Below are 16,194 nucleotides of genomic sequence, written 5' to 3'. Positions count from 1 at the left end.
AAGATTTTTGAAAAATAAGTATTGTTATATCTAACTTCTCCCTTGCTTGCCTTTCTATGCCGATTCAAATAATACACACACGCTTTTTGATTATTTAAAAAAAGGCTCTGTGACTGGCAAATTGGAATACTAACACAAAAAATACTTTATTTTCAGATATGACAAAAATAGTTCTGAGGCAAGTGATTTCTTTTCAGCGGAATACGTATTCTGATGGCCAAGCGAATGCTTTGAAATTTTACAATAGCCTTCCACTGTTATTGCTGAAAAGAAATAACAGTTGAACATATGAACTTTTTTGGAGCTACATCAAGTAAAGATCCCCCTCCCCACCTGTTTTGTTTTAAACTTACAGGGCGAACAAAATATATTGTGTTCATCAGTATTTTAAAAATCACCCTGTTGCTACAAAATCATTTCGTCATACAAGAGTAGGTATTTTACCTAATAATGGAAAAAATGGATGTGTTAAATAGAACTAAATAGGAAACACAGCAAATTCTTAAAAATACAATATAAAATGTGTTAATCAGGTATAACATCTGTGATGTGAAAATAATAGTATACAATGCAAAAATGAACTAGTGTTTTGCTAAATTGCTAAGGGGGGAGAGACTGACTCTTAAAGAGAGTGGATAGAAGACGTTGCAGCAAAGTACTTCGACAGCATCTATTTTATTAAGTAAGACAATGAACATCCACAAATATGAAATGTACTTATGAATGGACAATAGCTATTGCTAAGCCAGAAGAAATGATATCTCAGTGCAATAACAAGGAAAAAGCAAAGACTAACATTTTCTAAAAATTCTATTTGCTATAACTACATTGAAACTTACCCATAATATATAAATCCCCTGATTATACTCTGCATTGAACACATTGTTCTTTTAATTTTTTTCTGGTATGCAATAAAACAGGTGCAGATACTACCATTTATTTTATATGATGAAGAAATTTTCCATTTAATAAAGAAATTTTAAAATTAAGTACCAAAAATCTAACTTTATCGTTACTTGTAATCAACTTTTACTGACTGAACTAATTACTGTACTTGATAAAGTACAGAATGTGTTTTCCCTAATCTAAATTCTAATCACCATGTCACTCACAACAGACTTAGTAATGCTTCACTAACACACCATTCACATGCAAAACACCCTAAATAGGCCAATTATGACTCTGCCCCTGTTCCCTGGTTAACCCGCTGAGAACTGAAAAATTTCACAAGGCAGTCACCAACTAAAACAAAGGCTCCTTGTTTTAAATTAAGACAGTCTTTTTGATTCTTAAATAGCTCAACAAAGTGCCATGTCTTCGTCTGAAAGCAGTTGGTCAAATATGACCCATGAGCTGGAAAATACTTTGTAAAATAAAAATAAAATCCAAATATAACTTTTTTTCTTCTTGGGGATGCATATTCGTTTCTTTTCCTAGATGTGCAACTGGTAAATTGGTAGTGCATCATCAGCTACTTTCATAATTTTATGTGGTAGTCTTCAGTTTCTAACTTATTGCAAAAGCGAGATTAAAAAAACCCACCTACACATGACTCTGAAAATTGCAGAGCATTAAAATCACAAATTGTTTGGTAAATAATTAACAGCTGATAAGGTTATTTCCCTGTAGACCACTTTTTTTGCTTTTGACCAAAAAAAGGGGGGTGGAGTGTTCAGAATATGTTGCACACAGTTAAAAATAAATATTGCAAACTTTTCCCCACCAAAGTTTTAAATCTTTCATAAGTATCCTGGGAGAAGCAGCAGATTTCCTAAGTCAAGAGATCAAGCCAGAATCAACGACTAAGTATTACCAACCTCTTACTAATACATATTTTATAAAAGGTATGGAATTCAGATACAAAATCAGACATACTACATTTAAGTATGGGGCACCTACTGGAATGAGCTACATATCTTAACAACAACTATAAGGAACAATTAAACTGATAGAATATATAAAAAATTAACCAATTGTCTCTCAATATATTCACAGTATGATGTTTCCTATCTGGCTGTTTGTTTGTTTCTTGTCTCTGTACCTCAGCACTAAGTTTTAATGTAACTAGGAACAGGTCAGAAATAATTGGAAACCAAAATGGTACAAATCCACTATTTGACTCGATTTAGTTGGAACTGTTGTTATTCTTTACCTTTAGCACAGTCCACAACTTCAATGCTGACATAGCTCAGTCAGTAGAGCATGAAGCTCTTAATCTCAGGGTTGTGGGTTCAAGTCCCTCGTTGGGCAAGATTCCTGCATTGCAGGGGGTTGGGCTACATGACCCTCGTACCCTCTTCCAACTCTACGATTCTATGATTCTGAGGGCAAAGCATTTCAGTTTTCAAAATTACAAGGCATGCTGGAATCGTGAAGGTGGCAATAGGGAAGCCCATCACAAACTATGGGCCTGCGGTACTGCCAGAAAAAACACAGCCACCGAAGTGCACTTCAAAGTAGGCAAAAGGTAAAGGACCCCTGGAAGGTTAAGTCCAGTCTAAGGCAACTATGGGGTACGGCACTCATCTCGCTTCAGGCTGAGGGAGCCGGCGTTTGTCCACAGACAGCTTTCCAGGTCATGTGGCCAGCAGGACTAAACCGCTTCTGGCGCAACGAAATACCACAACGGAAACCAGAGCGCATGGAAACGCCGTTTACCTTCCCACTGCAGCGGTACCTATTTATCTACTTGCACCTGCATGCTTTTGAACTGCTAGGTTGAAGCTGGGACGAGCAACGGGAGTTCGCCCTGTCGTGGGGATTCGAACCACCAACCTTCTGATCAGCAAGCCCAAGAGCCTCAGTGGTTTAGACCACAGCGCCACCTGCGTTCCTTTTACTTCAAAGTAAGCCCCAGTGATGTAGGGTGAGACTAGGACTGCAGGACTGTTAGAACTGTAGCTTCAGACAAGATGACGCAATAGTCTAAAAACACTTTGAAATGTGTACAAAAAGCAACAAACGTGCATTTTTCAATATGTGAATATACATTAATCAGGCATGCCAGCAATTGCACCAAGTAAATGCCTACCACAAAACACTGCTGGCTCTCCCCTCCAGCTTGTCACATAAGCGCCTCTAATTTTGCCTTTATTTAAGCCTTTGTTTTTCATTGGAACAGCTAAGTCATTCTTCTGAGGCAACAAAACATCCTTTTACGTGCTCTTATGGGGGCTTCTCTAAGTACTCCACTGGGGAGAACCAAGATAAATATATATCTACTCATTCTGAGATACTTGTAAATAGAACAACAGGCATTTACTATTGTTCAGCCAGTGCTAACATCTTGTAGTTGAGGAAAGGGAAGACTGGGAAATCATGAGGCCACCACGTAACATTTGGACTTTCTGAACCTAAAAAAGTAAATAAAACATTTTATAGCTAATAAATCTACTACTGTAGATTTATTCGGAAGTGAACCTTTTGAGATGCCCATTTTCTCTCTTGTACGTACTCTGATAAGGCTACAAGGGTTGCACCTGCTATCATTTCAAGGATATCACTGTGTACCACCAATATGCAGTCAAGATAAAGAAAACATTACAAAACCTAACAGAAATAGGCTTAGATGTATCCAAGCTATCAGAAATTTTATCTCCCCTCCGCTTGAATGCCAGAACCCCATATCACAAATTTCTTTTGAAACCCTGTACACATTTGCATATGCAGTAAATATTTAAGAAAATCTAAAAACTCCCTTGAACATGCAAAACAAGTTGTGCAGTTCCAAGGGTCCAGGTTGAAGAGGGGTGGGGGCAGAAATCTTTATTAAAAATTACTGCCACGATCCAAACCAAAAACCAGTCTTACGCATACTATGACTAAATTTAAATGGTTGGTTCTATCTAAAACATGCTAAGCAGCCTGAAGGATTGACGTCACCCAAATAAATTGTGCCCAGCAACTCGGATAACCTTCAGAGCTACTTTTCCATGTGCCCTCACCTTCTGAAATAAGGTTGGTGGCTAATTCCCCGGATACATTTACCTGGAGATGCCTTTGTTATCTTTTAAGTGCCAGGTGAATGTAGTTTGGCTCGTTCACTTGGGCTTTTAATTGCAACCAGCACACCTTTCTTTTTAAAAAAATATATTATTTATTAAATTTTTATACCTCCCATCATCTGAAGATCACAGGGTGGTTCACAACATAAAAATACAAAATGAGAAAACAAAATACACAATAAAACAAAAACAAACCCAATAACCCCCTCCCACAAACATATTTAAAAGGCCATCAAATGTTAATGGCCTGATCACAGAGAAATGTTTTCACCTGTTGCTTAAAGCTATGTAATGAAGGCACCAGGTGAACATCCCTCAGGAAAGCATTCCACAAATGGGGAGGCACCACAGAAAAGACCCATTCTTGCATTGCCATCCTCCAGACCTCTATTGGATGAGGCACACACATAAAGAAGGGCCTCAGATTATATTTCTCTTTCAAACGTTTTAAATTAATCGAAATGGCTTTTTGAGGACTTTTAAATTCAAAAGGTGAAATTGGAAATCTCTTTAGAAATGTAAAGAGAAACTACCGTATTTTTTGCACCATAACACTCACTTTTTTCCTCCTAGAAAGTAAGGGGAAATGTCTGTGCGTGTTATGGAGGGAATGCCTACGGGCGGCATGCCTACGGATTTTCCTCCTCTAAAAACTATGTGCGTGTTATGGTCGGGTGCGTGTTATAGAGTGAAAAATACGGTAGATCTTGAGCTGCCTTTCTATTATTGGAAGGGGCTCATTCCATTTTCAGAGGGAACAGCACCTCTCATGCTGTTACAAAGGGTCCCTCAATCTCCCAGAGCCTATTTTCAGGAGGGACAAGAGGGAGGGAGAATTAGCAAGAATCACCTTCCCTGTATTCTGCCAGTGATAGGTTCTTGTGAGCAGAATTCATTTCATGGGGTCTTTGGTTCCAAGTGATTGCTTTGGTCATCTTGAAGCAGTTACCACCATTTGTAATCCATGCAGACAGAAATAATCTCAAATTATCCTCATTCTCTTTCTTTCTTTATTGATGCACACCAGTGTGCGTGGCATACAAGAGGGCAGATCTCAGCCTCAACACTACTAGGCACTGCAGAAGGACCCCTAGGAGAACATGGCTAAGCTTCCAGGTCCTCTTCATAAAAGACAAGAAGATGGTAACATGAAGAATAATACCTAACGCAATTGGTCAATACTGTAGCATCATCTGTTTACTGCAGGTGCTACATACCCAATCATTATGAAACCTGTGTTAGTTAGTGATAGTCTCTATAATCCTCCACAGTTTACAACAAACACGAATGACACACTCACTTTCCCAAGTAAGAGTTCCACATTCGGGTCAAAGCACATTCCACAGCAGGAAACTCGATCTCAACAAGAGACCCCCAATGCCAGATTCATTCCAAAATCCTCTTTGTAAAGCTGGGGATGAACTGAATGCAAATTGTGTCTTTCATGTATGAATCTCTCCCCCCCCCCATCCCCTTTCCTTCAGATTTGGTTGTTTTTGTCATATAAATGCACATGATACCTTTTCATTAAAAAAAATGCACTAGTAACCAAATCCTAGCTGAGAAAATGAAACCATGAATTAAGGAGGAGATTCCATTTATTTGTTTGCTTTAAAAAAAAATTAATTATCAATGCACTTTAAAAGGGGGAGGGGATTTACTCTCATATATTATGAAACTTTTCTCCACCAATGAAAATGATTGTTTTCAGCTAACTGCTGCACTTTAATTTTACATACACAGGCACGTACAAACACACATACAGGTTTTTAAACATTAGTGGAAAATATATTTTCCACCTCCAAAACTATTATGTTTAAGCTTAATTACAGATATGACTAAGATTAAAATGGGATGAGTGGTGGCTTTCTGAATGAATAATTAATTAACGAGAAAGGTAAATGACCTTGAATGGTACAATCTGTTAAAAGAAATGAGTATTTTATTTTTATTTTTTTTAAAAGCAGGATAGGGAAAACGTTTCTGTGGAAAGTCCCTTTGGCTGGACTTCCCAAAACTCACTCCCTCTCTCTTTCTCACCCCCTACCCCCACTTTTTCTCTGTCACTTCTATTAAATTGTGATCAGATATCAAACACTATTTCATGGGGATGTAGAACAGAGCGGTGGGGGGGGATGAGTCTTAGATGAAACCAGATTACGCTCTTTTTCTGAACACTTGCCAAATGTTTGTAAGTTGAATACATGTTTGGGCATTCTTGCACTCAAACAGCTGCAGTTCTACACTGCCATCACAAACCTATGTGATCTATAGTGACTCTAGGCCATATGTTCCTCTCTTCTTATGCAGGGAAGAAAGGAGAATGGCCTTGGGGCTTAAAGAAGGGGGGGAGGGCTTGCATGGCACTGAAAGGTGGATGCCTTCTAGATTTCTCCCGCGCAGAGTCATTGCCATAAAGGCCTGGGCTACCCGTTTGCTATCCTGTTGTAGGAGACAGCCTGCAAGAATAAGTTTTGACAAGCAGCTTTCTTTCAAGCACAGTCAAAAGCATCATTCATTTATTTTATTTTTCTTCGGTGGGGAATTGTTCACAATACAGCAAGGAGTGAATGCAGCAATGCTAACTTGCCTATCACATCTTATTGCTTGTGGGCATTGGGAGGCATGGGAAGTGAGTGGACCAGTCTAGCTTTTAGCAACACTTTTCTCTTTTCTCCTGCAAAGAATTCATGGGGGAAATGAAAGTGGCACCCTATCTACTCTACTACACAAATACTCCAGTATGCGTCATTTATGAGTGGTGCACAGATCTCTTCCTCCCATAGAATCTTACATGGAACTCCAGAATGCATATCAACCCCATGCGATCCTAACTGTGCTAACTCAAAAACAATATACAGTATATAGTGGAGGCTTACTATCTGATAAACATATCTAGGGCTATAGTCTACAAATAAGATTTGTCATACAATGGTTCTGTCAACGTCACGTGCATCAGGTAGCATCACCTCCAAAGTCCCAAGCAACAGAAAAAGCTTACAAAGTAAGCAGCTGCTTGTGAACAGGTGTTCCATGCAATTTAGACTCCCAGTTGCAGTGCACCTATAGTGAAACAGGTAGCTGCTACTGCATAAACTCTTTTGTAAGGGGCAGGACTAGCTAGTTTGCATGACTATGGGACCATGGGTATAGCTGCATTTCCTGTTCTCCTCTGTTCTCCTCTGGATTGCCTTACACATGAGTAACACGTACAATTAAACTTTGTGATTATTCCACACTAACTTCCAATTCTCCCTGATCTCTATGCAGCACCTTTGATACGACAAACTTTCCAAACTGGCTCTATGGGTTGGGAGTTGAAGGCATGGGTACCAGTGTGGTTCTACTCATACCCACAGAACCAGTTCCAGGATGAGGACTTCCAGCTTGGTCCCTTGGCAGTTACACTGTGTGGTCCTGTAGATCTATCTTGTCCCTTGTGCAAAATATCATTTTTTTAAAAAAAAGCATTTGGGGCATGGTGATGCTGATAGCTCCTAGCTCTGTCTCTCTTTTCCACTAGAGGAAGGGAAAGCTTTCCAGGTGCTTCATTTGTGCCTGAAACAGATGGTGGGCAGCATGAGGACCAATAAACTGAAACTGAATCTCGACAAGAGATTCTGGGGGTCCAGAAGTTAGGGGAGCGTCTTACTCTGCACAGCACTCCATTCCCTCTGAAGGAAAAGGTGCATAGGATGGGTGTACCCCTTGATTTCACCTTCAGTGCAGGCCTAACTGGCCACAAGTGATGATATCCATCTACATCTGTTTCACTAGCTACGACCATACTTAGATAGGGATAGTCTGGCCACAATGATCAATGTCCTTCAGGTTAAGATTATTGTAATGCACTCTATGTGGGGCTACCCTCAATGAAGGGTTGTAGGTTGCAGCTATTGCAAAATGCAGCCACAAAGTTGCGACAAGTATGGTTGGATGAGACAGCCTAACATCGGTTCTTCAAGATCTGTACTGGCTGCCTGTTTGTTATCGAGCCCAATGTAAGATGCCCTGACGGATAAATCTGTAAACTGTTTGGAACCTTGCTAAAGCAACATCTCCTACTATACTCTCCTGCCCATATAAAGCAGCTCCTTTTGGCTATGCCATCATCAAAGGAGGCCAAGGCAGCTGGAAGTTTTAAAAGGGCCTTCTCAGTGGTGGCAATTCAATTTTGGAACACTCTTCCCCCAGCCTAGCGCCAACACTTGCTAGTTTTCAACATTAGCTGCAAACATTTCTTTTATGCAAGTGAAATGTCTGTGCAGTATTTTTATTTGGTTTTTTGTTAGTGTATTTTGCTGTGACCTACCCTGAGATTGCATTGTGATTAATTCAACAAGGAAACAAACATGTAGAGATGTCAAGCTCTGCTCTCAAATACCCATAACTTAAATATACATACATACATACATACACACACACACACACACACACACACACACACACATAAGGGCACGCGCACACGCACACACACACACACACACCTTTCTTACAAAACAATGCAAGGCATTGGATACCACATCACTGAAACAAGTAAACAAAAAATCAAAAGAAATTACAATCAAATAATACCCATAAAATCCACAGCAATCAGCCAAAACACAGAAAGCAGCAAACAAAGCTGGAATAAAAATCCAACTTTCAACCTAGCCAAAAGGCGACTCAGGATTTAGCCTGTTGCCTGGAGCCATATGATAGCTGGGCTCATATAATACTGGAACCTATTTAATTCCCTGGGAAGGGCATTTTATACTAGATGAACACCACAACTGAAAAGGCCTTTCCCCTGATAGATATTCACCAAGCCACAGCTGACACGAGCCACCTGAGGCATGGCCTCTGAAGTTGAACACATAGGGACAGAGTATATAACACACTTAGTGCATAGGATGCACCTATGCCTTCTGCTTTGCGTTGGCCAAATTGTTATACAGACTACAGTGAGAAGGTGGGGAAGGTTTATCCCTCCATTCCCCAGCCACAATAGACATGGAAATTCTGCTGTCCCCCATCCACACACCCCCACCCCATGACTAAGGGGCTTAGTAAAAAGAAAGTAAGAAAGTTACTATTGATGCTAAAGGGGACCTATTCATTAAGTCCCATAGCTGCATTGAGGGAGGGGTTTTTTCACCTTGATCACAGCTGGGGGAGGAAAGAAGTAAACCTCCCCTCCTTATATACTGCTGTTAGGATAATAGTTCTTCTCCCTTCATCTCTAATAAATTAAGGGGGGGGGGAAAGACTTGAATTAACTATAATGCATGGTTTTCCCCAGAGTTATACCTACTGAAGCAGCTGTATTCTGAGAGCCAAACGCAACACAACAAAGATACCCATATTTTGTCCCTGTGTCAACCCCATTCTCATGTAAAGCAGGGAACTCATTTTTCACATTAGAAAGGGGCACACAGGTTAGGAAAACTTAATATTTCACAGCCTTAATTCCACATTTCCCCCAGTGCTAAGAACATGAAGAGGCAACAGTTTAGTTCCTTCAAACATATGCACATTTTCAATGCAAAACCAAAAAACACCTATCCCCATTCTATACGTGAATGAGACAGACAAAGGGATAAAACATGTGTTTGCAATTATTAGGTTCAGTGTGATACTGAATTTATTCGGGATTCTGGAGCAAAATCTGCTGTTGCCCTGATGCAAAAGATGATTGGCGTTGGGTAGATAGTATCTCTTAATGGTGGAAACAGAATGTCAAGGCATGAAGTGCTTAAAAAAACACAACCCAAACAACCCCTATTTAGAGTGTTTTCAGGTAACCCATCAGACGTCCATGTTCTTCAACAAAATTTTACTAAGTGGGTACATACTATTTCAGAGGGTTTTCCCTCTCATTGACATTACCTTAAAATGCATCATGATGGAGCAAGCTATTGTGTATTAATGTCAATGATAATTATTTTAATTCTTCTCCTCACTCCCTCTCCACAGTTGCAATACCTCATGGTTGAGCTACAAGATTAAATCTCACTATTAAAAAAATATCAACAATGAATTAATTTCCCTTAATTGCATACTTTGAACATTGAACATAATGGATAAGTAGTCCCATTATTTGCCTGCTAGCCGTTCTTTTAGGGTATAATCATGGATTAATCCTGGGCATCATTTGGCTTTTATTTTAAAAAGTAGATGGTCCAACAGAATAGTGGAAATGACCACAGATGACATGTTTTGATGATGAAGATGCTGGTGACATTAAATAGATCCCACTGATCAAATCCCTCCCCCCATCTTTTCCACCGGAGAAAGCAGAAATGTTGCTCTGATCTTCCAAGTTCTTCCACTGGAGTACTACCAAGGCAACTGATTTTATGATTAGGCAACTTATAATATGCACTGTTTTTAGATGGAGGCTTCCACATATTTACATGCATCTTTCTGGCATGAAACTTCTCAAAGCTGCCCAAATGAAATACCTAGATTTTGCTGAACAGAGTAACAAAGGCTACTGTCATAGCTGCCAGCAATTAGTGAACATCTTAACTGCCAGAAATATATAACCGAAGTAACTTTCTTGTGAGCAAACATCATCAATAAATTGTGTTATTGATCTCTGCTTTGCACAGATACTGTGTTTATATACATCACAACCATAATCTCTAAATATGTGTTCTTTATTAAGAACTGCAATAAAATTCAGTGGCAATCTTTTTAGGAAGCTTGATGTTGCAGCAACAAACCTGTACCTTTGAACACTTGCTGAGATCACTGGATCAGCACTCAGAGAGGTCTATCCATAGCTCTAAGTAAAAATAAAATATAGAACCTCCATGTATACCTCTGAATAAGCAATACTGGAAACAAACAACTTGTATGTTTCTTGGTGTTTGAACTGTTTGAAACAAGACATGCTAGCTGATCCAAGTACTCCACCATTCGGATGAGGCTGTGAGCTCTGCCAGAGGTGCAATGGAGAGAGCTAGCACCTAAGCGCACATAGGACTGCAGCCTCATGAGTGTTGGAAATGTAGCAATTAAATCGTGCAAGGGCTAAGAGAGTAACATTTATTTTCTATAAAACGCTGATATCCCACCTTTCAGCTTAAAATGCCTTCATGGTGGCTTCAGGGCAAAAAATGATTAGTTCCCAAAAGATATGCAGTTTAAATGAAATAGTGTTTGTGATCTTTCTCTCTGTGTTGTGAGTGAATTGCACAAGGACTGTGGGCAAAAATGCCTAGTCAGTTGATGCGTCTTTGAGCACATCCTTTAGCACATAATTCCACTGCATGCTGCAATCACCTCTTGCTTAAAAAGTGTTCCACTGACAAACTGTTTCAAAAGACTCACTAGCCTATCAAGATGATTGACGTCAGTCCTTCCTGTGTGTTTCAACTATAAAGAGATTGCGCCATAAAATCTAAGTCAAGATATTTTAGATTGGGTGGGTTGTAACTGGATTCTTATTTTATACTACTTCCTCCACTTGTCTGAATAGGAGAACACGGGGGCGGGGGGAGGAATGGTGACAAGTACAAATACCCCAGAACAAATACTACACTGAAATGATGCTTGTAACAGTATGGAAGCCCAAATTAAAATTCCAATTACTACCTCCAACGGTCGGCAGTTCGAATCCCCACAAAGGGGTGAACTCCCGTTGTTCTGTCCCAGCTTCCGCCAACTTAGCAGTGCAAGTAGATAAATAGGTACCGCTGTGGCGGGAAGGTAAATGGCGTTTCCATGTGCTCTGGCTTCCATCAAGATGTTCCGTTGCACCAGAAGCGGTTTAGTCATACTGGCCACATGACCCAGAAAGCTGTCTGTAGACATACACCAGCTCCCTCAGCCTGAAGCAAGTTGAATGTCACACTCCATGGTCGCCTTTGACTAGACTTAACCATCCAGGGGTCCTTTACCTTTTTACTATTAGTGTTTCAGGATTGGGGTCCTAGTTTAGGACTGTAATAGTTTGAGCAGCTGCCCTTCCTTAAATTACTTGGCATCTTGAGATCCTGAGCCCAGTAGCTAGAATGATATGCTCCTACCCCTATATTGTTCCTATATGCCTTGCTGTGGGAAATTGTTTTCTAATGTGGACAGGGCAAACCTTCATTATCTCTTGTCTGTGTTGTCTTGTACAGTTCTTCATGTCTGTGTTTCTTACTTTTCGTGTTTTGCAAAATTGGAATCCTTGAAGCTTTCCAATAAAAGCAAGCATAAAACTTTCTAGAGTGGTAAGCTTTTCCATGAGGAATTGGGTCATATGAATGGTTCAAAATGCATCATGCTTTTTAAGAATCTTCAAGATATCGACTGTTGAAAATTAAATAGCCTTGGAATCAATGTTCCTTTTGAAGTCATGTTCCCCAATGCGCCAGTCATTGTTCGGAGGATTAGCAATGAGCCCTGTCCATGTTCCTGCTTCCTGGCTTAATAGAACATTTCCTGGTTTGTCAAACCACTATTTGCTGTGACACCCAAACCAGCCAACTGTAGCTTGAGTCGTTCTTCCTAACCAGGATTCCAAACCAGGGTTGTTATAGTGGACTAGAGAACACAATATTTGAAAGCAGTCATTGACATTCTTCACTTCAAAGTGACCTAGTTTCTGTGGCTCCCACTGCACAGTGATTGTATTAAGTCGCTGTGCCATAGAACAATGGATCATTTAAATCTAGTCCAATTCTCTCCCCCACCACACCTTTCTTGACTAGGATCAACCTATCACAGTTGGTCTGGTCACCAACACTGGCTCATGACTACCTTGTACACATTAGTGGATTGCCAGGAGGGCCAGAAGATACAGCAGAAGCAGTACAAAAGTGGAAGTGACTATCATTTCAGGTATGCTTCCTAAGGAAAGGCAAAATCCTACTGCATGATCCCTTTACTGGAGAAAATAAAATCTTAGGAACCACTTCCCTATGGATAATCCCCTCCCTTTCTTCTTCCCAGGAATAATCTACAGTTGTCATGGAGTGGGGGAACGAAACACACCTTCAAGTGTCAAGTACAATGTAAAGTGTTTATTGTGCTATAGATCGGTAGTTCCCAACACCTTTGGCATGAAATTTACTTGGCATGGTGACCCATAGATTTATTGTTGCAAGATTTTTGGACCTCAAGTCTTCGGCAGCCATCCATTTCATGCATTTTAATTGCAACCAAGAAAACACTATGCAACCCACGGTCCACTTGCAGTTCACAACAGACAGGTTGGGAGACACTGCAAAATATCGTACAGTATGTGATACAATTCACCAAATATGGTGTGGGTTTTCTGTTCAGAGGCATGTCTGTAATATAAAGCAATATTGAATTAAAACAAACAAACATTTGACCAGCCAGTCAAGTGCAAATCAAGCATTGCAACATGTTTTATGAATACACTTCTCTGCTAAAAATTCTTATCTTGAAATAAACGGAATGGGAATAAAATATTGCACAAGCACAGCTCCGAGTGGTGGAGAAATCCTTTTTGTTTCCCCTCCATCCCTGGTGGTCCTGTGCTTACTTTGCAACACAACAGAAAACACCTGAAAGTGTGGCAGTCTCAGGCTGCAGGAATTTAAGCACGGAGCAGGAAAATTCAGCTGTCTTGTTAAAGCCAGCTGGGTACATAGTGTTATGTAGTATTGTTACATGCCAAGTGTGTTTACAAGGTGTGTGAGGGTTATTGGAAAGATCACGACATGATGTGGATAAAGTGCCTCCACTCTACTACCTTAACTGTTGCCCAAATCTGAAGTGGACTCATTTTATACAGGCTCCAAGCAGCACACGTTTTAGGTAGAAGCACTCAAAAAATTTGGACAGACATCAAGAAAACAAGAAGCTAGGCCAAAAATCATAATATTTTTAAAATATATATATTTAGTAGAGAGGGCTTTTTTCGTTGTTAAAACACCTGCTACCCCTTTAAATTGCAAAGAAAATCAAGTGCCATTGAAACCAATGGAATCTACGCGCACAATTAAAGCATTTAAGTTCCCAATGGACTTCAAAAGGAACAGCCAAGTTTCTACAGCTTCATGATCTACCCTTGCATGATGTTGGGAGTCTGGTTGCTGGGGGTTTTTGTGCGCTTTTTTAATGAAAGTCAAGAGCACAACAAATGACATAGAACTTGAAGGAAATATTGAAAGAAATAATAGAAGCACAAAATTAATTGCAAAGAATGTGGCACTGAATTAATTAGCTGGAACCACAGATTAAGATGACCAGGAGTTTTCTTTTCCAGCAGGGAAAGGGGTATGTCAGTTTGCTAAGTACTATTCTAGCGATCGGGCAAGTGTAAACTACAGCTGAAATTATGCAGAATATGGAGTAAGATTTTAAATATTTCTTACAGATGTTTTGCAGATATTTGCATCATCAGGTTGCAACCTTTAAAAAAGGTTGTGCAGGCCTTGGGTTAGACCTACAGAGAGCTAAGCAGGGAGGAGCGGGTTGGTCTGCTCTCCCAGCCATCAGGGGTGTTTGTTTTTTGCCTGCTCATTCAGTGAGATATCTGCTTGCAGGTAAGAAAGTGTGCTGATTGCAGTGTTTGGTAGCCTGACTGCTAGCTGAGCTGGGGTGTGAGCATGGTCCAGAACCTCCCTTGCTGTAAGAACAGGTTCTGCTACAGGCAGTGGGGTCATCCCCAAAGCAAACAGGGTTTTTATTGTGGGTCATCCATCACTGCCAGTCAGGATATGGAATTGTAGGCTAGGAACTGTGGGAGAAAGGCCTGTTACCCTTACCTGGGATGGTAGAAGGGGGAAGTTTGGCTTGACAGGGTTCCCTTAGAGTCAGAGACAGCGTGAGGACTCACCATCTTCCTCCTCACAATGTGGGATTCACATGCTACTAGGTCTTAGTTTACTATCTGTGGTCCTAATCTCCCAGTTGTATAATGTGATATTGGATGGAGGTCCTAAAATGTGTCTGAGTGGGAAGGAAGCAGGGGGTTGCAAAGATGCTGCCCCAGTTTCAGTGGTGATGGGCAAGGGAGGATATAGTCAGAGTGGAAGGGCTGACTACCATTCGGGGTAGAGACATAGATATTTGGTCTCTGTTCTTTGTTACAGCCTTCCCACTCCTCGAGAAGGTACTGGTAGCTTATCCCCTGAGTCCTCTGGTTTGGTGGTACTATTATTGAATGCCAAATTAGTCCATGATAAGACCATGCTCATCCATGACTTGTGGATGAAAGGGGCTGATATGGCTTGCATTACTGAAACTTGGATGAGTGAGCTGTACTGATCTGGGTGCTTAGTACGGTACCAGGCTGGGGAGGTGGGTGTTGCTATTGTCCATAAAAGCAACATCTTATTTACCAGAAAACCTATTGATCTTGGAATGGGGCTAGAGGGTCTGTACCTGGTGTTGAGCTAGGGAGACAAATTGGGGATGCTGCTGGTCTACTGACTAGCCTGTTGCTCAGCCGCATCTTAGATTGGGCTGGCCAACGTAAGTCCTGAGATATTGCTGGGGGACCCCAGGTTGATAGTCCTCGGTGAGTTCAATATCAATGCAGAGGCTGCCACTGGGCTGGGTCAAGACTTAATGGCCTCCATGACAATCATAGGGTGCAGCTTTGGTGTAGCCTTTGACCCAAGAGATATCAGGGATGGACCAAGGATGGGGGACAGAAATACGTTTGTTGGTAGCTTCATGGCAAATGATGGAAGTGAATTTCATTAATATGACAGTGCTACAAAAGCTATCCTGAATTGGAACTGCACATCAAGCTATATCATGCATTGCAACAGTGTATCAAGCATAACAAATTTACAAATTACTAACAGAATATCAGTATGTACACCAATCCGGTTAAAAAGAAAGGACAAATGTTTTCTAGCCACCTGCAGTTAAAAAGTTCTCACCGGATGAAACCAACAAGATTTTTTTATATATGAATTAAGGTCAAGCTTGAGGAAAAAAACTTGCTCATGTAATCATCTTGATAGGTTGGCAGAAATAAAGTAAAATAAATGGCAACTTAGAGTGTCATACTACGCATGGCTACCTGAAAGCAAGTGCCACTGAATTCATTGGCCCTTACTCTTGCATTAAGTCTGCAAAGGATTGCATCCTCAAAAGTTTATTTTAACTAAAGTATGCACGAAACATTCCTGTGAATGACCTTGTAATTATTATAGGCACTAGAGGAAAATATAATATTTAGAAAGGAGTCTGTGCGCTTTTAAATGAAAGCTGAAGGGGAAAAAAGATTTTA

At 40.4% G+C, this 16,194-nt stretch overlaps 1 protein-coding gene and 1 long non-coding RNA gene across 32 annotated transcripts in view; both read right to left on the bottom strand.

Moving 5' to 3' along the window:
- TCF4 (transcription factor 4) overlaps window positions 1–16,194 on the bottom strand; it is a 339,431-nt gene that overhangs the window by 139,014 nt on the left and 184,223 nt on the right. The window lies entirely within an intron of this gene.
- On the bottom strand, window positions 101–15,194 carry LOC310689138. The gene is made up of 2 exons (XR_014517358.1): window positions 4,704–15,194; window positions 101–4,533 (listed from the first exon to the last, which is right to left on the bottom strand). It is a non-coding gene; the product is annotated as an uncharacterized lncRNA (long non-coding RNA).

Source organism: Podarcis liolepis (assembly GCF_965112155.1).
Source record: "Podarcis liolepis genome assembly, chromosome: 11".
NCBI classification, from domain to species: domain Eukaryota; kingdom Metazoa; phylum Chordata; class Lepidosauria; order Squamata; family Lacertidae; genus Podarcis; species Podarcis liolepis.
The sequence above is the reverse complement of the archived record's forward strand: the minus strand, read 5'-3'. Positions and strand labels throughout refer to the sequence as shown.